Here is a 27,532-nt window from a genome sequence, read left to right as displayed (position 1 = left end):
GTCTTTCTCCTTTGAGCTTGGATCCCTTGATCAGCACACTCTGAGGCTTTAAAGCAGCCTGCGCTGCCAAACGCAGTGTCACGGCTTCTAACGAGCGCAACGGCTCGCAGTCTGCAGCACACGCAGCTTCAAAGCCTGAGCTGTCTGCTTCGCCGTGCCGATCCCCTTCTCCATCTCTCAAAGCTGAAAAAGAAATAAAACACTGACTATATTAGCAAAAGAGATTAGCCCTTAACTTGACGTGTGTCGAAACGCTTTTCAAGCCCGCCGAGCGAGGGTAGAGTAACTACGTTCTTTAAATTCGTTTGGCTGTGAACACTTGTTTGTTTGCCGGTGAAAGAAATGGGAGGGCATTGGGTTTGTTGGAGCGGTACGATTGCCAGGGCCACGGTGTGACAGGAAACATTACAGATAGAGATGTTATTATATTGACAGCCTAAAAAACTACCAGTCTGCTATACTTTACTCTTAATGTTAAGGGTTGAAGAAGATAAAATAGACATGTGCTTATCTGTGTTTTGGCTTTATTGGAGTGTGTTTGTTTTATTGAATCCATCTGGTCTTCTTCTCAACTGACCCCAATAAACATTCTTTGTTTAAAGAGACGCACCATAGCCAGACTCAAGAATTGCACCTTATTCTGGCCAAAAACACTTCGTTTATCATTTTCTCAACCTCACGTCATTCCAAACCTGTATGATTTCATTCTGCAGAACACATAAGATATTTTGAAGAACGTCGCTAACCAAACAACACTGGACCTCATTGACTTCCACTGTATGGAGACAAAACCACAGACCCATTTCTCAAAATATCTTCTTTTGTGTTTCACAGAACAAAGTCATGCAGGTTTTGAACAACATTTAGAGTGAATAAATGATGACAGAACTTTTATTTATGTGTGAAATATCCCTTTAAGACAGGAAAAGACTATCTGTATTTGTAATTGTATTTGTTTAAGCACATAGTAGGGTTAAAATGGCTGTATAAAAACTTTTAAAGCTTTGAAATGAGCGCTTTTTTCTTTAGCTTGACTTCTTTCTGATCTGTACTGGAAAGGGCCAGCCACCTGCTCGGTATGATGTCATCGATGTCTGCTTTCCCGTGCTCAACATGTGGTGTGATGTAGGGTGAACGAGTGAGAGGAGGTGTCGCTGGGGCACGCACACACACTCACACATGGACACACTGTACTGGGAGGGCTAAGGAAGTGTGAGCTGCCACCGTGTCGGTGCTCCCAGCAGCCCAAGCTGAATACATGCAGCTTCCTGCCTGAGCTGACAATCTGCTCTCTGCCGAATGCTTGTGCGAGTGAGTGTGTGTAAGCAAGCACAAACACTGTGAAATTCGGTTCCTTTTGAAATGTCAGGTGCGCAGCAAATGCAAAACCGTGTTAGTCACAATGTTTCTCTTCATTCCCTCAAAAGATTTTACTAGCCTTGAAAGCTTCGGAGAAAGAACGCAAGAAAGCGACTTTACAATCCCTGTAAATTGCAACTTGCGAGCACACGCTTCCGTTTGAAAAGGTTTTAAAACCGAAAATATCTCAGTCCTCGCTCGCTCTCTCACCCTCTGGCCACAACAAATTGTGTGGCAAGGCAGGAACATTTTAAGTGAGACTTGAGGCGTCGTCCCCGGAGGGTTGGATGTTGGCATGGCTGCACCGGTAGCATTGTAGGAGGGGGTTTCACTTTATCTCAATTCTGTCGGTTTCCTCATCCCATCTGTGAGCTTGGCAGGCTTGTTAAACTGACATTGCTAGTCTCCTATCTCACCTTCTAAATTGGGCCCCACAACCCATCCAAGAATCACAAGCTCATCCGTTCTCCCGGGCTGCAGGTTTCCATAGCGTTGAGGACAGGGTCTGTCGTGGCATATGAAATAGTGTACCGGGACGGCTTGTTTTCTTACAGAGTGCCCTCAAGCTCCTGCGTAAAATACTCTCGGTGTCGATGATTAATGTCTGTTGGGAAATATCTGAGTGAACAGGAATCTTTTAGAATCTTGTGGCAGGGATTGTAGGTGAAGACGGAGCCACTTTAGCTGATAACACTTATTTCACAGGCCCTCTTGAGCTCTCCTCTGTACTTCTGGCAATGTGAAGGGTTATTGCACGGCGTTGAAGAATGTTGGCCAGGGAGACAAAAAGAAAAACGTCCTGTAAGGATGGTCTTCTCCTATGCTGGTGGCAACATTTTTAGGAATGTATCTAATAATAATAATAATAATAATAATAATAAAAACAATAATAACAACAGTAATAATAAGAATATACATGTATTTAATGGTTGTTCATTTATTTATTTAATAATAATAAACCAATGTATTTATTTGATTATCTATAATATATATTTATATATTATAGATTGTATATATATATATATATATATATATATATATATATATATATATATATATATATATATATATATATATATATAAAAATAAATATATATATATATATATAAATAATATTCTAGCCTTTTATATATTAAAGCATAGTTTTTTTTAAAAGACTGCATAAACACTGAGTTTAGAGTTTTGTCCTCCGGCTCTGAGTCTTGGTGTGTAATCTGCCATTGAATTTAAAGCTGTAATTTTGTGTGGGGGGGATTCAAGTCTTTTGTCGATAGATGAGACCCAAGCTGCTCTGCTTTGTCGGAACTAAAAGTATTGAAGCAGCAAATTTCGGAGCTCAAGACCATAATCCTGTCAGCGATTGTTGCATTTGTGCCGAGGTTTTTTATAAATTTTTTCAAGGACTGTCTGAGGTTTTGTCACACACATTTTAAGGGATGGTTAACCCACTCTGTCATCATTCACATGATCTAAAACCCGTGTATGATTCTTTCTTCAAGTTCTGTGGAACACTAAAGACGATGTTTTGGAGAAGTGGTTTTGTTAAAGGTCAATGGTTACAACGTTCTTCAAAATATATTCTCCTGTGTTCTGAAGAAGAAAGATTTTGAATGTGGTATGGGTCGAGTAAATAATGAGGGAATTGTTGTTTTGCGGGAACTATCCGTCTACCGGTCACAGCCAGCCGGTTCGCTGCGATTGTTTTAAGATCCAGTGATAAAGTTAAGGCACAGAAAGCTTTGCTGTGTTTACGAAGCTGGATGAGGTGCCTCCTTGGAGACCGAGGTTGGTACAGGAAGCATAACTCTGTTAATTAGCACTAAATAGGTTATGGCAGCATTCTGCTCAAATCTCTTTGGGACCGTAGGGACACACGGGATGCTCCCTCTCGTGAAAGGAACTCCCAATTACCGTATGGGTGCTTTCTTCATTGATGTGAAATATCTTCGTCTACCTTTCTTTGTCAAAGTTTGGATTTGCACGAAGAGAATCATAGTCCGGCGTTTTGCATGTATCCTGCTAGGGGAGAGTACTTTATTGGCTTAGACTGTCTGCTTTGTGTAAATACAGAGGCCTGGAAGCATTGGCAGTTGCAGGGTGAATTGATTTCCTATGGCGGGACAGACCTTGGTTCTGTGTGAGGAGGAGCAGTCAGACAGCTGGCGCGCTGGGGAGATTCTTCTGTATCTCTCTGCATCAAGGCCACTTGAAGCCCCAGTTGTACACCACCGTAGTGTTTACTGCTGGCTCTCTCTCCACACTTCCTCTCTCTCTACTGCTTCTACCCTTCATCATGTTTTTTTCTTTTTGACACTTTTCTCCCCTCTATCTCTGAATATATTGTCACGTCTGGCTGTGAGTGCGCTTTAAGCACTTGCTGTAGCCTTGATGGATGTTTTCTCCCTCCCTCTCTCTTTCTCTCCTTCGCTCTCTCTATTTTCTGCATCCTGGATGCTGCAGCTCTCTATTTGCTCCCCAACAAACTCAGGCTGTTTTCTCAGTGTGAGCTTGGATGCGGATCCGGGCGAGCAAATGGGCGTCCGTTCGAGTGCCTCCCACTGCTTCAGCCTCTCTTGCTGCAGATGGGCTCTGGGAGGATCCTAAATTTAGCCGCTCGGCGTTCTGTGTTTTGCTCGCAGTGCATGGCTTAATTAGCTGTTGCATACAGCACGGCAGAGTAGGTCTTGGGCAACGGATGCATTATATAATGCGTTATATAATTGGTTGCATATTTTATGTCGAATGAGAGACTGAGATGCTTTTTGGGAAGATGTGTGCTATTGACAAGAGAAAAGTACAAGCTACAAGGTAACACTTTGTCGTTGTTAACATTAAAGAAATAGTTCACCCAAAATTAAAATGTTGTCATCATTTCCTCACTCTCCAGTTGCTACCTTCAACCTGTATACACTTCTTGAGGTGCTGGACACAAATAAAGATATTTTAATGAGAATTTAAAGGCTGTTTTGAGTCACCATTGACTCACACAGTAGGACAAAAGACTACTATGGAGTTAATGGTTACCCAAATGGCTAACTTGGTGAACTAGCCCTTTAGAGCACAATTTGGAATTAAGTAACATTAACAAATATATATTGTTTACGCTAATGCAGTTACCAATGCTTGCAAATACAACATTGATGTAAAGTGTTAAAATATCATGTGTTTTAATGGACTGATAAATTAGAAATACAAGATTTACAGGTAGTTTAAAAAACAAATCTTAAAAAAAACATTTAGTCGTAGCAAAGGTGTTTTGGAGTCATTGTGAAGTTGCCGCATCTTTCTTGCGCATGATTATTTTGTCAAAAACCCTTTATGAGAAAATCAATTCAAGATGTTTTCTACTACAGTGTTCTTTGTAAACTAACAAGTCTGGTTGATTGTTTAGGTAATTGCTGTAAGCATCAGTGACTCACTTCTTTTCCCGAAAGCGAAGAGGTTTACAATAGACGTTAACAAGCTCATGGCATGGAACCAGCTTCCAAATATTTGACTGGAAAAGAGCTGCAACATAATAACCCCTAAGGAGAGAAACATTTGTGTCCTTTACAACTTGAACATTAAGTGTGTCATGACCTGGCCATGATTTTATAACGTAATATGAGATAACAGAGATACACCCAACTCTGGTGTATGTTCTCATAGTCTTGTGAGTCAAATCGCTTACTCGTTTCATTCTCTTGACATGAGAAAATTACTGTGTGTGAATGCAGGCTGAGGTTTTTACAGAAGTGAACAGCCATGAACTTTAAGGTTGTAGTGGAATCTGGGGGGGGGGGCTGCTTAGCGGGGGGAGCTTGTGACCAGGAACCACTGTGTGAGTGGATCACGTTTCCACAGAGATATACTGTAGGCCAGTTCATTGACAGAGCTTAATTTGTTTGTTCTTTCCTGACAAACGAATGATGTTCAGCCTCTCTGTTTACAGATTCATAATCCTTAAAAATTAGTCCTCTGTTGAACTTCACCTGTCTGATCAGCTTATGTCCAGATTTTGCGGTTTATGGTGACCATTTGTGAGCATTAAAGTTTAATTTCAGTCCTTAAATTCATTATGATTTCATCTTTGACATGACTTTACTCAGTCAATATTAAAGGGATTGTTTACCCATAATGAATTACTCACTCTCTAGTTGTTCCAGACCTGTGTAAAAATATTTATGTTTTGTTGAACACAGAGAAAGAGATTTTGACGAATGCTGGTAACTTAACAGTTCTTTGACCCCATTGACTACCATAGTAGGAAAATTGTAGATGGCAGTCAAAAGTGCCCCAGAACAGTTTGCTGTCCAACATCCTTTAGAATATCCTTTTTTCTTTAAATAACAAAAAATGTATACATAAAGTAAATTTTCCTTCCATGGTAGTCAAAGGGTCCAAGAACTGTTTGGTTGCAAGCATTCGTCCAAATATCTTTCTCTGTGTTCATCGGAGCAAAGAAATGCACACAGATTTGGATCAACTCGAAGGTGAATAAATATTGACATTGTTTATTTTTGGCCGGACTATCCCTTTAAAGATATCATGATTATATTTTTACAGGATATTCTTTACATTATGTTGGATAGTTTTATGTAGAAAATACTTAATCGCTAAAAAGTTACTTTAGCTGGGTTTTCACATGCAGGCAGGCTCACATTTTTTCACCGCAGTGGTTTCTTGGTGATATATTGTGAGCTGAAAGAACGGGAATAATAGTCATTTTTACACGCTCTACATAGGTCACAGTAGTGAGGAATGACATTGCAACACTTAACCTTTCTGAACATCTGCTTGTACGCAACCACCGATATGCATTTAGACAATATTAATGGCTCTGAGAATTTTCCAGGGCCTTTCAGGGACATCCATGGGACAGCCTGGAATATTTTTAGAGACCAGTAATATGTTTGATATGTCCTACTGGTCATCCAGGATCAAGCCCACACGTTTTTGAGTTTGGACGTGCAGCAAAGAATTCAGAGAGTTTAGCCGCTAAGCGCCTGTTGGTCTAGGGGTGAAAATCAGCACCTGGTAATGCACTGTTATAGTCGCGTGGGTCACAGTATGATAACATCGCAAATTCTTTCTGTTCGGTGCACTTAGTACAAATATGGGATCCGTTATGGGGTTTCATTCACTTATTTTTATTGCATTTTTTACCCCCACTCTTCGATGCTAGCACCACGAGGAATTTATGATACCAATGGACTGTACAGTAAAACAAATCTGTGGCCTTACTGTTAAACTAAGCATTTTATCCTGTGTATTTTTCTTCAGATTGTTTATTACAAATTTAGAGAAGAAAAAAATCATGCTTAATGTTGAATGATGAAGATATTGTTTCTTCACTTACGCGTCTGTTCAGACTTGTGTGCAGCCTTCTTACTGAAGAATAACAATTGCTTAAATTTACAACCATAGATCAAAACAGATTGTGCTAAGCTGTAAAATGTAGAGATTGATGCACGTCCGTTGATGAAAGTCTCCTGCAGTTTCCCTCAGCAATCTGTGCCTTTAGATGTCATGCTTGACATTTTCTTTTTAATTCGCGTTCAGCTCAAACGTGTTGTCAGAGCAATTGAGTTAATTTCAGCCACTAATGTTCTATTCACAGTAATTGTTCGGAAGTGGAAAAATATAATTTCTCAAATTACCCGTCATCTGAGGTCATTTTTCAATGCCCTGACGAATTGTATCCGGTGCTGGGCGTTGAATCGGAGGCTGAACGGGACATACAAAGCCGAATCTGTTGCAGTGTACTTTTAATAGAAGTCCTGTTCTTGCGCCGGCCGTGGCGGCGGTGGGTGAGTCACCTGCACCGCAATGTGTTTTGGTTCGGGGAAGCAAAGGGGAAATTGAGCACAACAGGGGGTCTTCTGTTTGGGAAGCCCCCAGTGTTCTTTCCCAACATCACCCAGCTCTGACATAGGGCCAGGGCTAAAATTGGTCGTGCTTGTCTGAGCGATTTTTGTAAACGGACACTGTGTTGCTAGAAGGTGGGCGAAGGGACTCTTTGGGGTGGCCGTGCCCACTCCGCTCCTTCCCTGTGCCGCAACAGGTGCAGCCGTGGAACTTGAACCCAATGGAATGACGGAGCGCTAAAAGAAGTGCTCTGGGGAGTAAGCTCGGAGAGCCTGTTCGCTCCAGAGGGCTGCTTTTGCCATTTTTTCCTTTGGCGAAATTAAAGACAGCTGCCAGGGAGCGCTGCACGCAGGAAAACATGTTCCCGGGTTGCATAACAGGAGAAAGCAGGTCCCTGATGGTGCACTGAGTGTTTCACTCCACTGAGCAATTGTGCAGTGCTCGCATGAGAGCCTGTTTGTTTTGGAATAGCTGCTGAGTGACTGTTTTTATCAGCGTTTGCGCATGGCCTGTCAGACTACACACACGTAGCCGCCTTAAACTCCCTCAGGGCGTCCTAGGAGAATCACTCCTGGCGTGAGTCACGTCGGGGTTGAAAGGTCAAATGGAGCACTGACATGAATTCCTGCTCGGTTCATGGAGGCCTCAAGTGAGATGTCAGAAATGTGTGACTGAGGCACTGCAGTGTGTTGAGTAGAAGACTTGTTTAATTTGGATTTTAATACACCCTTTAGCTTGGAAGGTGATGAATCATCTGTTGCACAATTAGCCTTTACGTTGTGGGATGCAAAGTATGAAGTCGTTTGTCAAGCATTGTGCCGCAAGATTTTTAGAATGCGTATTTTGTGATGAATGGATATAAATATGCTGTTGAGTATATTCATTTTTGTTTTGGGTAAACTATGTCTTGATGTCACAAGGTCTCTATATGTCAGTAAACAGACATGTATTCTGGAAATATAGTGAAGGAAGGCTTCCCGGTTTTCAAAATATTTTTGGGGAAAAGGTTGTCCTACGTGTTGTAAATGTTAAAAAATGTATGCAGTTTATTTATTATAACTTTTTTTGTACATTACCTCTTACATTTCTGCTATTTTAGGATTTTTTTCTTCTTATTTGTTCTGTGTCATTCAAATCCTCAGTAGGATTTTTTCTTCTGTGAAACACAAAAGAAGATATTTTGAGAAATGATGTTGTATGATGTTGTTTGGTTACAAACGTTCTTCAAAATATCTTCTTTTGCATTCTGCAGAAGAAAGAAAGCCATATGGGTTTGAAATGACACAAGGATGAGTAAACGACTAAATAATTTGTGTTTTTGGCTGAACAATGCCTTTAATGAACAGGGGAATGTTAAAAAAAATCATTATTCTTATACTTTAGTTTTAAGACTATAAGATGTGTTTATACAGAATGAAAAGTGAAAACTTTGTATAAAACTTCAACAAGCCCCAGTTACCCATTCCGATCTGTGGTCAAATTAGCTTTAGGTTAATCTCGGTATATTACGGTTTGGTCATTATGGCTCAGATTAGTAGTTTCTTTTTCCAGTACATCCACTCAAAATCACTCTGTATTCGCAGTACTGTAGTTAGATTATAGGTGTGCTTTTGATGCATCAGTTCACCTTCAAGGTAATCACTTAGTGAATCTGAGAGCTCCTCTTTAGCGATCGCATGTTAACATGCTCTAATTGTGTGATTCATGTGCACTTGTTTATGAGCAGTTGGCAAGGCCGCGTTCTCCCTCTGATGCGCTTCAGGGATCGGATGGAAAGTACTGTGCAGCATTACAAATGAGACCCAGCGCAGGTTGCTTTCCAATTTACTCCGCTCTAGTTATCCGGTATTGCGTTATTTCCAACATGCGTTATCTTTTACAACTCCAGTAGCTGCGGTTGCAGCAGGCATAAATGAATGACAGATAAAGTAAAAGAGGCTTGATTCATTTCCTTTTTTTAGTTCTATACAATTTTACGCTCTCTCAACGATTCCCACACTCGAGGATTGATGGTTCCTGAAGGCACAAGCTTCTGTTGTCATCGGAGCGTGGAGACAAAACATCCCTTATTTCCGTTCAGAACTTTTTAACGCTTCAGACATTTTCATTACGGCTTCACAAATAGATAACAAAGAAAGCCAGCAGTGGTATGAGGCAAGCACGTTGTTACTGAGAAATGTTCAATTATTCAGCATTAAAACAAAACCACTTTGATAAAGATATCAGAAGATGTCTCTCCTTGTACAACTTGATGGGAATACAATACTTACAGCATTGCTTAATATAAATTATTGATGTCGTAAAGATGTACTAGTGGAATTCAAGTTCTCAATTAACCTAAGGTCCGTTTCACTGTTAAACGTTACTTGCAATTTCAGTATCTGTTCAGAATTTGTATTGTTCTTTTACAAGTTTTGTTACTTTGCTATAGTCGTGCACCATGTGAGAAGAGCAGGTTGATGACATCTACAGAATGTCATTACCATCTGGCCATAAACCTTGTCCAGATACCTCTAGCTTGCTATGAGCTATGAGTTTTGTCCTCAAATGAAATGTCGACTTGAGATAAACTGCACGAAACGTCCTCGGGGAGCCTTACGATTGATTTTACTCACAGATATTGAAAAAGGCTGTTCATTTTATCTCATAATACATGATTCATTTGTGGGAATGTAGGTGGAAGTTTTTCACTTCACCATTGGATGTAGCAATGTTCATTTTTATAATACTATGGCTAATAAATTGCAACACATCATCTAGGTTGGAGATGGTAAGAGTAACCTCAGAAAACAATCAGACCAAAAAATAGCTTATCAAACAGGTTGAACAGTAGATTTGTCATTAGTATCAAAGAGGGAAATCTTCCACTGGAAGCAAATCCCAGCCAGGGGTTCGGTGAGCATAGTTCACTCTGGTGACGGGAGGATCCTTCATTTCCCCCATGCCCCTCCCCTAATCGCAGCCCGCCGCTGATTAGAGAAGCGCTGGCAGCTTGGCAAATGTCCAGAGCGTCACTTCAGCCATTAAACTGTTCATTCAGCAGTAATGCCAGCTGAGATCTTTTTCCCCTTCTATTGTCCCTGGGCCATAGAGCTGTCAGCCTGCTTTTTTACTTAGGGCGATGCGAAGGAACAGCCAGACGTCCATTCAGATCCTGTCTTAACCTGTCTTAAACTGTTATCTCCTCACTGACTGTTGAAAACTTTCTGGTTGTCATTATTCCACTGTCTCATTTAATGTTGACTCGGTCTTGCTAGCCATCAGAGTAGTGCCTTTTTATTTACTTTCAGATCAATAGCAAATCATTCACACTCGGCACATTGTCTAACATTTGTAATGCCTTGGACCTGCAATGTGGACTACACACCAAGGCTCTTTTTAGATCACGGGCAGTCACATTCAGAGCAGTTAAATATTAATGAAACTTTAGTTGCCTAGTTGGCAATAAGAATTCCACTATTATGTGGTGTTTCTTTTAGAGGAAATGTATGTGTGTATGTAGAATAAACAGTATGTATGTGAACAGTGTTACTGGATGAATAATTGATTTGATTTGGAAGTTAAGACAACAAACAATATGATGTTGATGAAACCTGCTGTGTTTCCCCACATTAAGCAGATGTTCTCTTTTTGTAAACACACCTTGTCTGGTTTACACATCTCATTTTCTCAAAATAATTTATACCTCCCACTGCATGGCAGTTTTGTTATAAAATGCAATTACACAGCATAGCAGACCTTTGATACCCATCTTAATCAATTGAAGGGTCTACAAACACATTTTAATGTGGTGCCCCATTTGGAGATTCTAAAAGTACCCTATCCAGAAGAGTTGTTTACAGAGAAACTTGTTCCAACAGTGAGCGTGAACCCCCATGGACCCAGTTCCATTTTTTATTCCCCACGTCTCTTAACAGGAGATCCCACGGGGATCTCACCTCCTAGCCGGCCAGATTCTCAGTCACTCACCGAGTGTCTTTCTAGAGGTCAGCGCTGGTCATATATATTTAGCTGTGTAAATTGGATTCTGTGGTAAGGGGCAAAAGTCTGCTGGGTAGCTGGGTATGTTTAGCTTAGATATGTGATTAACTGATGCATTTTGGGATTACCGGGATGGTTATCATGATGGCTCTTGACAGCTCGATGTCGTCCCAGCGATTGAGTAAATGCTCTCTGGAATGCCGCCGCAGCTGTGCGGAATATGAACATAACTCTCGAGCTGTGAGCCGTCCAAGTGACCCTCAAAAGGGCCGTGTTGTTGTCACTCAAGACGCATGGAGCAGAGGTAAATATATTAGCGTGAGAATTAATCTTGTGTGCTGCGAAGGATTGGCCAGAAGTGTTTGCTCAGCAGGTTTTCTGATCTTCCTCTCTTTGGGAATGTCGCAGTGCACTTCTGTACAATGTAATAATTTGTTCTGGCGTAGTGAAAATATCCCCTGCGCAGACACCCTACACGTCATGATCTGTAGGCTAATCGTATCAGTATCTGGGCTAGCCGAGAGCGAGCGGTGAAAGCGCATCTATAAAGGGATTTTGTAAGAATTAGCCCGGTGAGCTATTTTTAACGCTGCGGGAGGGGTGGAAGGGGGAGCAGCGGTGATACCTTGTTGTTATACACGCTCTTTGGACAATCCCCAGGTCATAGGCACCGATGCTGGATGGGAATTAAAGCACAGACCGATAAGACGTTCTGTGTCATTGCACACAAATACTCATGCAAGCATACAAAAGCTGCCTCTAATCCCCATCCCGTACCCAAGTGGCCTGACCCTTTTATTTCTGGTCAAGTCCAGCTTTTGTGAATCAAAATCTCTTGTGTGAGTAGGCACAAAAACAGCAGAGCTGGGACTGCAAAAGTACCTCTTAGCGTTGCCTGTCGAATTACCCCTCTAGGGGCCCCAGTGCTATTTTTGTTCCTGGATATGCGTCACGACTGGGTATTTCTCTGGTGACTAGCTTACATCAGTAGGTCTCCTAGTATACGCTCTATCAGCGAGAGCCTTCTGATTGATGGGAGTTTCGGCTGCCTGGCTGATGTTTTATTCCTAACCTCCTAGAATGGACAAGGGGAATTCAAGATCAGGGGAATGTTGTGGATGACCAAGGACCTTGAGAAGCCAGGTTGGTTCTCAAATCTGTATTTTTTTCACTTCTTTTCTGTGTCTGTCAATGCATCTAGTGTTGAAAAGCGAGGTGATGTCCCTGTCTGTGGTAGTAAACTGACAGAGGGATGATGTGACCGTGGACAGGCAGTGCAGTGTCTCATTCGTGGCTGTCTGAGAGCAGCAGACAGGGCTGCGGTAGGCTGTCAGTGAGAGAGAGAGTCTCCGCTTGCTTTCCTCGACCAGCTCGCATGCTGAGCTATTGCTGCCATGTCTGTCTGATAATAACAGAGTGGTATCACCTTGAGTTTGTTAGGAATCTGCTTCCATAGATTGAGAAAGAGATTGTCTCGTTCTTGTCTCAGATCATAGACATACACTTGTTGTTATGCGTTACAGTTGTGGGTGATTGGTAGACTTGCAGCATCTGTCTGCGAAGCTTGTGCAGGAATGTCAGATGGAGGGACACCCCCTACCTTACCCCCCAGGTTCACATGCCTCGTCTATCAATTCCACTGGGAAATATTGATAAAAATGCTTGTTTGCAGAATGCGTCTTACCTAACTGCTGACATGCTTACCTCCCCCATGCAGCGGTCTGATTTATGAGCATGGAATAATTAATGTGAGGGAAAGCTCTGACAATAAGACCCGGGAAACACCACGTAGACACCAGGCGGACGTCACAGGCACATATATCTCTCGCGTTAGAAGCCCTCGTTCTTAAAGAAGACATCACTTATGTATCTTACAAAAGCGATTATCTTTCAATGCGTGAAATCCACACTAATACACACCCGCGATTCAGAAATGCAGACATCGGGGGAACCCTGAGTTTACAGTGACCTTGAGATGAGTCTGTCGATGCAGGTCCGGAGAGCCCTCCTCTTCCTACTCCTCATGTGTCCGCCTATGCCGGGAGAACTGTAATACTCCCGTCTGATAGCAGAGGAATGAACCACCCTGCCAAGTGTGCTAAAGCATTTTCCATTCACAAATACTCTGACTTTAGTATCTCATTGCTCTGAATTTTCTACCGCAGCGGCATCTCTCTGACGGAGTTCGGGAAATGCCCCGCTCGACGTGCGCAGAGGAATATCAATAGCTTCTTGCGAGAACGCTCAGGTGAAGCGGCGTCATGTTTGCAAACGTTCCATTGTTTAGATCGTCTTTGTGTTTACTTTTGGGTTTTGAGGAAAGCGTGTGAGGGGAGGGAAGCCTGATCGCCGTGGCAGATTCTTTCCTAAGGTGACGTGCTGGCCTGTCGGCAGAGGGAAAGCAATTACCTACCCGAGTGGGAGCTCTGTCTTCTTGTGAGTACAAGAGTAATGTGATGTTCACTTGCCGCCTCTGCACTCTCGGGATTACAGCAGACCCCTGTCCAAAACAACCTGAGTCAGACGCATTCGTACATTTCTGCCTTGGCAGCGGGACAGGAAGTAATTGTGTCCAGGTTTAGGGCACTGCATTCTTTGTTTCTTGTTTTCTGCCACGTTGTTTATGCTGTTTGTGTTTAGGGATGTCACACATGGAATCTATGTACCCAGAAACTCTCAGAAGGGGGCTCCTATTTTGTGCTCGAGTTTTTGAAATGACTGATCAATAAGATTCCCAATTGTACTGCACTTTATTTAGGATCTGAGCTTGTGTCCCATTTCTTTATATACTTTGTAAAAAAAATTTGCTTCCTCTTTTAAGTGATTTCTTCGAATTCTTTCACTGAAAGGCTTTCCACTGATTTTCACACATTAATACACATGTTCCTTCTGATCATGACGCATTATCATTGCTTTTCTAGAAAGAAATGGATGTTAAACAAGGAGTCTTTGCATGGCCATTACATCCCTCCATTCATTGGTTCAGCTGTAAGCAGTTGCATTTAAAGACAAAACCCATCTGAATTGAATGGAGAGAGCTGTAGAGATTGTAGGAAGGAGGCACCTGAGAGGAATAATCCTCTATGACCTTGTGCCGGGATGCTCCACCCTCTGCTGAAGAGAGTGAAAGAGACAATCAGGATATCCGCCCAAATGTTTTTCTTGATTTCTCAAGTGTCTTTGAAGGGACACAGATACCCCTTTTTCTCAAGTAGCATGTGTTGACAGATACGGATGAAACAGACTTGCAATTGGTGCTCCTGAATGAATCTATGGTGACCATCAAGGTCAGCAAAAGTGAAGACCTAACCTGGAGCAGCATTAGATGCTATATATGAAGGCAAATGTAGTCTTGTATTTAGGCGCTGTTGAATTTCACTTCCTGTTTATAAGCCATTCATTATTTCGTTGCCTTGGAATTATTAGGTTGACATTTTTGTAAAAAAAAATTGAGTTATTTGCATATTCATATTCTCTGACAATTTATATAAACATTATGTGACATTATTGTGTACATTTTGGGACTTTTTAAAATAAAAACTACAGAGTCAAGTGAAATGCAAAAACTTTGATGCTTGTTTTTTCAAAACTGCTCCGAGCCGATGGAACCTTGCAATTCCAGTGCAACAACTTGTTAAATTATCTTCTCCATTTAATTTCATTTTATACATTTCAGTGACCCTGTACTAAAGAGCAGGTATTTACAATTTTTTGAGCAACAAAATACAGCGGATTTTATGGTTTGTGTATTTCCATGTTTTTTTTTACACGACAGTGTTATGAATCATTTGTTGTACAGAAGCTTGGAGGCAGATGGCCCACTTTAAATTGCTGTTCTATTTTGACTAAAACCATGCGTCGGGAGCAAAGCCATCAGGTTGTTCATTTAGTTTTATCATCATTTAAATATGCTTCTGTCATTATGAACCTACAGGACAAACTCAGTCTGATCGAAACAACATGGCCAGGTTTTCATTATGAAGGCTTGGGGTTTCATTCAGACCTACTCTAGCTGTGCCCCGTGACGCAAATGTCACTGATCCGAGTGCCAGAAGAGTGTGAGGTGGATAGAGGTTGGACAGACCCTGACTGTGTCCCCTCTCTGTGTCTATGGTCTAGGTTCCGACTGGGCTAAGCTCGCTATACCTTCTGTTTGGTCCGGGCCAATGCCAGAACGATAGCAAACAAAGAGACCTAGATACCCAGCCTGTGCCAAATGGGCAAACACTGCATGACTCACACTTTGGTGAGAGTGCGAGAAGGTGAAAAGCCAAGATCTGGGGGTGAGATTCCAATGATGTTGATATTCACTGACTTAAATGATCGTATTATGTGTTTGACCAATTTTTATAATTTTTTAAATGCGCTTTATTTTTATGTGCATTCACTTAAAATCAAACCCATAACCGTGTGATTGCTGTTGTTATCCTCTTCCACTTAGTCTACGAAACAAAACAGAAAAGCAGCTGAGTGACTCGTGGGTTTTGTGAAACTGACCGCTTGCCTGTTTTGAGCGCGTGGCGTGTCGTCAATAAATTCTGCCTGCCAGCAGCGTTTTTGTGTTCGTGTGCATGTGTGTGTGCAGGCAGAGCTGCGGCCAGCCCCAGTGTGTGGGCTCGAGTCAGGAAGTGGGCAGGCTGGCATGTGGCCCTCTGCCACTTGGGCCCCAGGGTTCCTATCACAGATGGCCCACTGACATTAGCCCAGGCCTGGGGTCAGCTAAGACATCACACAGAGAGCAAGAGAGAGTTTCGTGACATTCTCAGGCGAAAGGATGAAAAGACAACAGCGAGATACTCTTAAATGAGAGCAGTACCAAGGCGCTTGGCCGGCGTTGAGGTGAGAAGCCTTGCAGGGTTGGCAAATTTCAGCCAGATTTTGCGAAATGAGTATAAAAGGAGCGATCGAAAGAGTGGGAGGAACCTCATGTGGAGGTGATAGGGATGCATGAGAACAGCCAGGAAAATAGTGGTTTTTGTTCCATGGCGTAACACTTGAATCGCAGGTGAGACCACCTGTCTCCGCTGGCCCGAATCGAGCGCATTCCTGGCAGCTTTTATGCCGGAAAATCTGTTTGTGGCGATAGAGATTCACATAAAAACAATTTACGATCCAGATCTATCCCATGTACAGATTCTGACGTTTAGTAACGTATATTTATAGGCTTTTATTGCAGGCATAAATTCATCCAAAGACCTCATCTGAACTCACACCGTGGCTTAATCTGTTATTGTTTTGACCAAATTAAACGCCTTCCTTTCAAGTCATGCTTTTAGTATTTCTCATCACTTTTTATTCCAAACTACATAGATTTTTGAGGCCCCTTGATCTTACTCAGACTCCCTGCGCTCTCCCATGGTCTGCGGGTTTCATTATTAAGATGAAAAAAATCTGGCTTTACTAGCGGAGCTGGTAGACTGCACCCTATTAACATCTCATCCAGCATCTGAGTCACTCAACGCTGGCCGTAGGATTTTATAGGCAATACAGAACTTGTCTTTCCTGCTCTTTTCCTTTTTGTTTTTAGGGGAGGGGGTGATGGTTAAGAACCTGTTAAGTGATTGTTCACCCAAAAATAAAAATTCCGTCGTCTTTTACTCACCCACTTGTCATTTCAAACCTGCAAGGCTTTCTTATTTCCACAAAAAGGAGATATTTTGAAGAATGTTGTTAAACGGACCCCAGCGCTGTTCAGTTACCAACTTTCTTCAAAACATCTTCTTTTGTGTTCTCCAGTATTAAGAAAGTCATAAAGGTTTGAAATGACAAGAGGGTGTGTAAATGATGACAGACTGACAACATTTTGGGTGAACTATCCCTTTAAGGACACCAGGATACCATAGAGGTTTTTGTTAAAATGGAAAGATGCCCTTGATACCCATGGCAGTTCTTTCCAAAAGGAGTTTTCAAAACAAAGATGTATCTGATTAATGGAAAAGCGAGAGGTTACTCGCATAGACTTCACCTAAATCTTTTACCATACAAGAGGAGCACAGCTGATGTTTATTCAGCCCACTGATGCTCTGACGCTCTGACAGCGCGGCAAGGTGAGGGCCTCACTTATATTTTTAGTCTCTGAATGGAAGCGGCGAGTTGAGTCAGAGAGAGGAGAGGACAGAGAAGAAATGGAAGGAAATGTGGAAAAAAAAGGAGCAGGCAGATGGAGAGGCAGCAGCCGTGGGTTGCTGTGACTGAGATTGCACTGCTCTATTTAAAAACCGCAGGAGTTTGTGAATGCTGCCGTGGGGCACATGGTGTGTGTGTGGGGATGAAGAGAAAGTAGTGTAGAAGTAAGTGTAAAGACGGAGGGAAGCAAATAGAAAAAGTAGCCACCAGCATGGAAGCCCTCATTACTGTGAGAGACCGATCTGACCACATAATGTATTAGAATGACACTTAAATATGGACAGACTCGTGACGCTCGGTGACCATTGAAATGTCTGAATATGCAAAAGTTCTTCTGCTTAAAGGGACGGTTTACCCAAAAATGAGAAGTCTGTCTTCATTTACTCCCCCTCAAGTTGTTACAAATTTGTATAAATTTCTTTGTTCTGATGAATGTTACGAAGAATGCTTGTCACCAAACAGTTCTTGGACCCCAGTGACTACCATCGTAGAAAAAATTGCTTTATGAAATTCTTTGTTCTGTTGAACACAAGAAGATATTTTGAAGAATGTAGGAAAGCAAGCAGTTCTGGGGCTCTTTTGACACCATTGTAATCTTTTCTACTAAGAACTGTTTGGTTACAAGCCTTCTTCCAAATATCATTCTCTGTATTCATCACAACAAAGACATTTATACAGATTTGGAACAATTCGGGGGTTAGTAAACCGAATCTTTATTTTAAAACTGTCGCTTTAAGGGGTGAGAAGAATTTTGTGATCAAAATTGCATCCTTGACCTGATATTGTATCTCATGTAAACAGTTAAATGAGAAGTGACTCGCTGTACACTTTTAGCATCGGGTTAGTAGTTGTGCAATTTGAAGTTCACAATTTTATGTAATGCATGTCTTGGAATATACTGAATTACTTTCAATTATGTTAAATTGCAACATTAGACCTGACACAAATTGTTATTTTGATACAGAACATAGTCGGAACATTCGAAAATTGCTGTAAAATATGGTAACGGCGAGAGCTGATTTCCTTATATCACATTGAATGCGGTTCACTTTGGCCATCTCTCATGGCCAACACATGGGAGATCGCTCTGTGACAACTTCCACCCGTCCGTCCGCGAACAGCCCCACCGAACAAAAGTCATTCAGCAGAGGGAGAAACTAGATCTTTCTTTGGTTTCTGTCTGTGTTTATGACCCATGGAGACGGCCGTGGCTGCCTAGGTTGGAAGTAAAAAGACGTCTTTGGTGAAATGGGGTATCAGTTTTTGGCTTCACAGTTGCATATTAGTGTGGTGAATCCAGCCATTGGTTGCGTCAGTCAGGATGTGGCCTTCAAGAACCAAACCTCACAGGGCATTAGATCTGTACTGATGGCTCAAGAAAAAGATCCGATGTGATATGTAATATCTCAATTGGTAGTGTCTGCCAAGCGTTGCCAAGTGCCTAAGTATAACCTCAAAAAGCATATAGGAACTCACACCAGCAGTGGACTGCCTGTGGGGATATCCCAGCTAGGCATAAACACGCAGGGATCGTCACACACTCTTCCCAGACTCAAACATATGCTGGACACGCATGTCTGGCCCACGGAGAGGGAGGAATGTGGAAAACCTCGTAACGCACCTCTGATTTTCCACTCCCGCTGAGTACACATCCCATTATCAGTTTTATATGAAGGCTAGAAATTCCTCCGGTGAGGTGGCTCCGGCGCCCAGATGCCCTGGGCGGCAAGGCCGCTGCATTCCTGGCTGGGGGGCCTCCTTCCGAGACAACTTAGGGTGGCCCTTCATGGCCCGTTTAATAGCGGTATAAAAAACTGGTATGCTCTTTCTCCCAAGCACCCCTGACAATGCAGTGGCGTATAATTTGTGCATTTTGTTGTGTGTGTGTGTATGGCGGATTATGACCTCACAAGCTGCCGGGTCAGACAGTCTTGCGCTCTCCGCCAAAACTAATTAAACGGCGGTTGAGGAATAATTGTTTGTGGCACTGTGAATTGTAAAGGAACTGTTGATAGATTTCTAACGTGTCGTGAAAGAGGATAGGTTGTGTAATACGGGGGGTGAACAGAGGGTTTCAATGCCAGACCTTAGTTTAAATGGTTGTGCCTTCTTGATTGTAGCTGAAATGAGTGGCTGCGGGTTTATGTTTGTCAGAAAACATTTTACGAGAATGATACAGTAGAAAACCACGACAGCTGCAGTCACGAACGTGAACAAAAACAGCACTACGACTGATGTTGTGTGGCAACACTGGGTTTTACATAGAAATCACATGCTTTTATTATCAGTGTCTGACACATGACTAAGGTTATTCAGGAAAAAATGTGTCAGGATTTCAAAGTGAAATAAAACAATGGTATCAGATATTTTGCTTTTCCTTGAAATCCGTTTTAGCACACTTGGAATGTGCCGTATGACGTGTACGTCTGAGATTCCCCAGCAGATTTGACGTACCTGTGGTCGCATTTCACAACAGAGGTACTTTATGTAGAGAGATGATCTGGGATAAAATGAGCTCAAACTTGTTTTGCTTAAGAAGTGTTACAATCCAATTTGGAAATATTTAGCCTCCCTATTCTATATTTGTCCTCAAACTACTTTAGGATTATAGAAAGATGTGTAAATCAGGTATAGCTGTGACGTAGCAGCTTTACCAGTTCTTTTTACATCTTTTGGTATTATCACAGTTTACATGTTGTTTGGTTGTTCCTGTTTTTATTCACCCGATATGAAGACGTCATAATCAGGTGCTGGAAAGACGTGGCAGCTTTAGCAAGTTCCCGGAACAGTTTTCGTAAATATTAGTGATGACAAATTATTTGGCCATTCCTTTCTATATTTATCCAGAAACGTCTCGATCATGCGCTGCATGACGTGGCCGTTTTTGTTGTTTTTAGAAAATATTACAGACTTACAAAAGATTAATGAAATACTGCAAAGGTAGAAGCGAGGCGCTGAAAAGACTTTAACAACACCCTTGATGTTGTTGTGCTGTGGACAGCACCCCGTGGAATTGTGGGAAAACTATAATCATTCATGCTCTCTGAGGCTGCTGTTCTTCAATGTCTCAGTGGGGCTGGAAGATCACTCATCAATGAGACCACTGATCTCCGCTGCCAGCTCTTGGGCTAGAACGCAGGAAAAAATGGGAAGAAAAGCAGCCGTGGCATGTTTGCCTATGTGGTTTCGTTTGTTGATATGTTTATTTATTCCTCGTACCCCTAGTCTGATGCGTCTCCAGGGGTAAATGTAAATACACATGTACAAACAAGCTCTCCTGGGACTCACGCACACCCAAGACAGATTTGCACGTACAGGCATACATAAACACTCAAATTTTCAAGAGGCCTCATGTGTGCGATCGCGCTCGGGCCAGATGATGAGGACGTGTTTGCGATGGGGGCCAGCAGTGACCTCAGACGCTTAACAGAGAAGCTAGTGTACCCCTCCACCCCTCTGATACACACACGACGGAGCACACACACATCCCTCCGCCCGGTGAGACAGCGCAGGAACTGTTATGTAAGTCGCACACACATGATCATCCAAGGGACCCAACCACGTTCAGCGGCGGACCCTCATGAGCAGGTCCGCATTGTCAGAGATACAAAGGAAGGGTGTCTTGGGTGTTGCGTAACCGCATCGTCTTCTTTTCGTCTTGTTTTACACTAGGTCAGATTAAATTGTGTTCCCTGCCCGCTTAACTTCCCACAGTGCCATAAAGAGCGGGACTTCTGCACAGATCTCTGAGGACAAAGGGCTGAGGCAAGCACTTCAGTGTCTGGATAAGATTCTCTGGAACACGGCTTTTCCCCCGAGAGTCGGTTTATGACATCAGCTGAACTTTCCTCCCATCCAGCATCACTTTCGGTTGCATGTTTGTGCGTGCAGAAAATGGAAAGAAAAGGTTTTGTGTCTGGCACTTAAGATGAATGATCAGGCTGATTGAGCGTGAGACAAGAAGTACATTTGTAATTTTAGTTTTAAGGCATAATTTCAAGTGAACTAGCTGGTGAAGCTGCCACAGTCGTTCGGATTAAAAGCCGTTGATTTGGGTCTGGGCATGGATGTTGTTTTCGTGGCGATGCGATGATGGGCAAAACTGTCCTTTACTTTTGAGTGACACCGAGTGCACAAGTCATTGTAAAAACAAAGTAAATTTAAAGCGTTTTTATAGTAATATAGTTATATTTATAAGTATAAAGTGGTTTTAATACGGCAGTCATTCTAGATGATCTATATAAATTCTGTGTCTCACATCTGTTGAAGATCATGTCAGAAGTTCATTTGAGCACCTGCAGACACAGGCCGTTTTGTGCCGCCTTATCAGCAGACCTGTGAGCCAAACATGACTTCATGCTTCAACCCGATCTGTTTTTACTGTTCGTAGTCCCCTGGTATCACACGAGACTCGGCGGCTGCAAAACGAACATGGTACGGAACAAGCTAAACCGAACACGTGGGCACACGGAATGGCACGGCCACTTGTCAGTGGAACTGGAAAAACAATTATCTTCATTTCTTATTGAGTCGTTCGGTCCCAGCGCTGCGGGGAGAAATTATGAATGAGAGGTTTCGTCCTTTCTGCGCCGCCGTTGTGATGTAGTTGTGTCTCTTGGAAAAGAAAAGTCATGGTCAGGTTACATTATAGACCTGTTTTTGGAAATAAACGTGCCCATGGAGAGGACTCGTATTGTTATGACATGGAAACGGCTGATTTTCCCCTTTCCTTTTGCTAGGATAAGAAGCTTGAAACATTTTTCAAAGAGACTTCGTAGCAACAAGGGGAAAAACTACAATGCCATCAGAATGTGCTTTGAGCTTGTTTGTGCAAAAAAATTTGCGTTTGCGTGCTAGTGCCCAGCTTTTCCATTGGTAACATTTGGTCAGGCTTATTTCTCCATTTCTTTTTCCTCCAGTGGAACCTAGAGTTTCCAAGCCTGGAACTATTATTCAGTGTTTGTTCTGAGCTCAAGTGTGTGTGGCAGACCCCCGTTTCACTGACGGAAAGCTAGGGCCAGCCCCTCTAGTCAGAGCAAACATAAAAAAGAACAATTCTTCCTCATTCTTAACCTCACTTCCTTTGTCTCCTTGCTAAAAGAGAGCTATAGAGATTTGCTCTTGCATGTGGGCGGATGTGTAAGTGTGCTTGCGAGCGAGCGAGTCGTCTGCACTGTTGTGGTGTTGCAGCCTGCAGTGTTGTGGGAGTTGAGTTCACACCTTTGCGATACCACTTCCTGCGACGTCATCGACGTGGTTCCTGCCTTACGGTCGTAATCGCACGTCGGTTTGTGCCATCCAGGTGAAGGGTGGGATGGCACCCTCTGCTTAGAAAAACTGCCTGTGACTGTTTTAACTAGGAGCCTTTACGTTTGTGCTTTAATGTTGTTTCTGCAATATCTCCACCTTCTCTCTTAGCTCCTCAGAGGTCCGAAGCCACTTGAAAAATGCCAAAATAATCTTTCCTCACCGAGTACATGCTCGGGGCTCTTTCAGGGAAAGAGACAGATTAAGATAAGGAGTCTGAATTACTTTATTGTTGCCCGACACACCTCTCTTTTCTAGAAACAGCTCCTCAAATAAGATCCCATTAGGGAAACATCTAAAATGTTGTTGCGGCCGCTCTGTTAAAAGGTGTTGAGCAATTATTATTATTTCAGACACCACTTGAATGCCAAAAAAGTATGTAAACGCTGAATATGCTTTATTCTTTATTTAAACAAATTTTTATTTTCATTGTTAATTTTTTATATTAACATTATTGTATAATTTTTATCATTTATAAAATTATGTTTTTTAACAGATATAATAATTTTAATATAATAATATAATTGTAATGTTTATCTCAAATATTAATTATTAATAGGTAAATAAAAATAAAAATAAAATATATAATAGTTTTAATACAATTGTAATATTTATCTCATATATTAATGATTAACAGGAAAAAAATCATATTAATAAAATATATATATTTAAATATATGTTTAAGCACCATACAGGGTTATTATAGTTCTGTTATTATATTCTGTTTTCAGTTTCATTGTTGTTTAAGTAATATTTTGAATTGTCTTTTTTTATATATATTTTTTATTTATATGTCGCTTTATATTAATTTTAGTAACAACTGGTTTATTTATTTATTTCTAATTTTCATTTAGTTAAAGTTAAATAATACTTATGCCAATATTTGATTTCATTTCAACAAACAGGAATGGTTTAATATTTCTACTAATCTATGATAACCTTGCCACTGTAACATGTCATCTGTACACTGTTCAGCCATTACCCAGTCAGAAATGGCTTGATGGGTAAAAGGCACTAAGCCATGAGCAAAGAACGTCCATGTACAGGAAATGGAAATACTGTTATTTTACTGAAGATGCCATAATTATGATGCCACGGTGACTCTTTCCTCACACAGCTGTGAAACCCCACCCTCTGCACTTGAGCCAGACACCAAAATGCTTTGTCTCTGTCTGTGTCAGATTCCTGGAAGTAAAGACTTGCATTATACAAATAGGGTCAATTTGTGAAGAAGGTCTTACCCGGATAAAGATCTTGGCATTTAGAATTGTTTCCATTTGGAATTGTTGTCTCACCGGCGTGATGCTCTGACAAGGACCCTCATCTGTCCGCTTAGCAGCAGGAGGCGGACGAGACCGTTCCTGTGAAATAATTTTCTGAGAAAGTTGGCACCTGGACAGTATGATTGGGTGTGACTTTGTCCCCCGCACACAATAACGGGACCTAACGCTTCTTTACGAGCTCTTCCCACGGGAAGCATAAAAAGAGGGTCCTGTTTTGGAAATACTAATGTGTCCTTAAGACTCAAGTGTCTCAAAATGCCCTCCCTCGCTTTCTCTCCTTCCGGCTGGATTATGTGGCCATGACTGTGGGGATTGTCTGTAGTGGCCCACTTTAGCCTAGCTGCACTTCAATATTAATGCGTCAGGCTGGCTTATGGAGAGGCTGTTATTATCTTCCGTGCATGTCTGTCTCCGGCAGGGTGACAGTTAAAGGGACAGGCGCCACAGGCTTGTATTGTGGGCCGGCCACCCGAGCCTAGAGAAACACTCATGGGTGACTGATTGATATTCTTGGACCCCAAGATTTTCCCTTGTGGCCTGTATTCACTCGTAAGTATAGGAATGGTTGGAGGGCAGGGCACTTGCTCTCCAGTAACAATATTATTTTATTGGGTCTTAAGGGAGAGCCTCAAAATGTCAAACTTTCTCAACTACATTAGTGCCTTGGTGATGCACTATGATCATCGTTGAAAAGTTCTTGTATTGTATGAAATGTCACTGTACAATGTTATTGTCACTAGATATATGCTTGAGTCAAATTCTCAAAAATGCTATTTAAACATGCCCACTCTCTCCCTCTTTCATTTATAACTTTGTCTTTTAATAGTTGTGTAGTTATTTTCTTGGGAGTGTCTCTTGCTAGATGTCTATGAGTGTGATCATGTGCAATGGCTGTGAGAATTACCGTCTTCAAATCTGAACTCTGTGACCTTTGACATAGACTAAAGCATATATTTGAGGGAATTATGAGCCACTTCCCTTTGGAGTGAAACTTCTTCTCGACGGGCTGCATGTTATTCGGATTTTGTCCATATTTAGACAAATGGCTTGCTCTTGTCACTTTTTCTCTTTGTGGATTGACACAAAGTTTCAACTTGTCAGGGCAGATGCTGGATGCAGATTCTCTTCTAGAATTACTGAAAGCTTGTTCGGGTAGATGGAGTATTAGAGTTTTGATCCCCAGGGAACACATAACTAATGAATTATTTTGTAAGTTTTTGTCATCATCGTGTACTGTGCACTGCTTATTGTGTCGTTTCCAGATGCATTCATTGAGTGATAGTTCTTTCAGATGTGTACACGTTTTACTTGTGAGTTTTAAGTGTTAGTATGGCAGGTTTCAGGATATTTCATCATAAATCAGAGTTAGGGATGGGGAGATGGAAGAAGTAGCACTTTGTTGTCAGACTACCACACAGGAAGTGCTGTTTACCACCTGAGGAGAAGCCAGCGGGTTCTTGTTTAGACCTGTAGTGAGAAACCGGCTGCTTTCACCAACATCCTCCATCAAACACCGATTCAGGAAAACACTCTTCCTGTTTGTCATCGTACTCACACAATCCAGGAAAAATGGCTTGCGTCGAGTCCCACTCTCAGGAAAGTTTACTGTGTATGTTTTTGGTTTACGTGCATTCTCTCTTTGCTTTGAAACAGCATCCGTAAACCAATTCTCTGTCCAGAATAAACTGTTTCTAGTGTAATCTGGCAAATACACTACTAGTCAAAATTTTGGATCACTTGACTGAAAGGAATAAAAGGATTCTTCTTATTAAAAACTTGGATCTGCAGGCATGCTGAGATGTTTTGATTAAATTAGTTATATTAGTATTTTTTCATTTCTAGCTAAAAGTGTTTTTGGAAATAAGTATTTCAAATAGATGACTTAGACAAAATAATTAAGAAATGGAGATAATAAAGCCCAGTATAAATGGGGGAACTTCTTTTCCCTTGTATGGTGTTCATGTTTTTGTTACACAGCCAGTGTTTGCAGGACCCACAGCAATATTTTTTCATAAATACACCCATAAAAATGTATGTAAATACATTACAGATGTTTACTTTATCCCAATTACATAGAAAGCATACGGTAAATGTTTTGTTATTTACCTTTTTTTTTACAAAAATGTTGCTATTTATTTTTATATAAATTATTGTAAACATTTATATCTGAGTTAAATATAATGTAGGGATTAAAAAAATCAATGAATCGAAACAATTTTTTGGAAACAGCAACCCAGGGTTGAACCTCAAAAGGCAGAATTTGTGATGCTAAAGTGTCATTTTTAGTCACCACATTATTGCCATAGTTCAGTATTTATTTGAACTCTATATCTATGAGTATTATTATTCTAAAACGTGGAAAAAATTAACAAAAACAAGCAAGTGATCCTACATTTGACTAGTAGGGTATGTATGTTATTTAGTTTTTTATGTTGACATTGCTGATAGCTGTTGCTGCTTAGAGAGTTGTGATGTTTATATATGGTGTGCTGCTATAAAAGGAGCTCATGTCCCTTCTAAGGTAATAGCACTGCGTTCTGTCACAGAGTCCAACAATTACAGCAATAAAACCCTCATTTCATCCCAAAGTGTGTAGCAGTGCAATGTCAACGTCTCACCAGACTGCCCGGGTACTTTTAACAACTGCCCTCCAAATACCCCCTCCATATGAAACGTTAAGAGAGAAAATGAGTGGAAACTGGACAGACGGGGCCTGGATGTATTTTACGGACTGACTCAGACACCAGCTCAGCGCCAGCTTCTCGACTTATATAACAGCGCAGGGATTGGAAGCGAGCGAGCTTGACTCACAGTGTTATCATGAAGAATCTGCTCTTGTTTTTCTTTAGAAGAGAAAGGAGAGAGAAGAACAGAAGGACAAGTGGGCGGACTCGCCTTGCACAGCAAAAGACAGCTGAACCCCATGACCTCACCACGGTCTACAAGGAGCGTTATCTTCGGCCATTGGCCAGCGTGGGGTGTTCTACAAAAGGGCTCCTCGTCCCGTTCTCCCGGGCAGCTCCTCGTTACTATCGCACCTGATCCCTTGCGCTCGGCTTGTGTTATGTGTCGCGCTTCCCTGTTTAAAATCTCAGAGGAGGAATCTCTTGGCAAGCGATGACCCTATGTTGGCGCGGTTCCTGCACCACAGCGAAGTGGAAAGGGGTGAGAGGGACGCCAACCAGTCCACTCATCCCCGAATGACGTAAATGTCACTTCCCCCTTTCAATCTGGGTTTTGGAGTTAGATACTCAGTGAAGGGACGGGTTTGAGAAGATGACACTGATTAGTTTGCTCTGGGGGCGACTGTCGTGGCTTACGCACAACGCTCGTGGCACTCTGTGATTAATGCCCATTAAACGCCATGTGGCTCCAATTTGTTGCAGCCCAAATCCTGTTTCCCAAAGCGCTGATTACAGACTGGAAGGCCAGCTCTTCTACACCTGCTGGATGGATGCTCATTGTGCCCCGTTCTTGGTCATGTTGACACTTTGGATAGACAAGTTACAGAAGACAGTCCAGTCCTCCCTAATTCTGTGATCAGGGTTTCATGGCTCATCTAAATCACGAAGCTTAAATATTTTCTTTCCAGCAGTTTTGTTTTACTGGAAGACCTCTAGAGGTATTTG

The 27,532-nt window shown here is 41.8% G+C and overlaps 1 protein-coding gene across 7 annotated transcripts in view; it reads left to right on the top strand.

The window, feature by feature from the left end:
• hivep2a (HIVEP zinc finger 2a) overlaps positions 1-27,532 on the top strand; it is a 65,014-nt gene that overhangs the window by 13,399 nt on the left and 24,083 nt on the right. Inside the window, exon 1 of one of the 7 annotated variants that reach the window (XM_056763952.1) lies at positions 12,194-12,330. The exons of the other annotated variants lie outside the window; for them this stretch is intronic. The gene's annotated coding sequence lies outside the window, so the exon portion shown is untranslated. Of the gene's footprint in view, positions 1-12,193; positions 12,331-27,532 lie in introns of those variants that run through there. 7 annotated transcript variants of the gene reach the window in all.

Source organism: Triplophysa dalaica, chromosome 13 (genome assembly GCF_015846415.1).
Source record: "Triplophysa dalaica isolate WHDGS20190420 chromosome 13, ASM1584641v1, whole genome shotgun sequence".
Lineage (NCBI taxonomy): Eukaryota > Metazoa > Chordata > Actinopteri > Cypriniformes > Nemacheilidae > Triplophysa > Triplophysa dalaica.
This window is presented reverse-complemented; position numbering and strand designations above follow the sequence as displayed.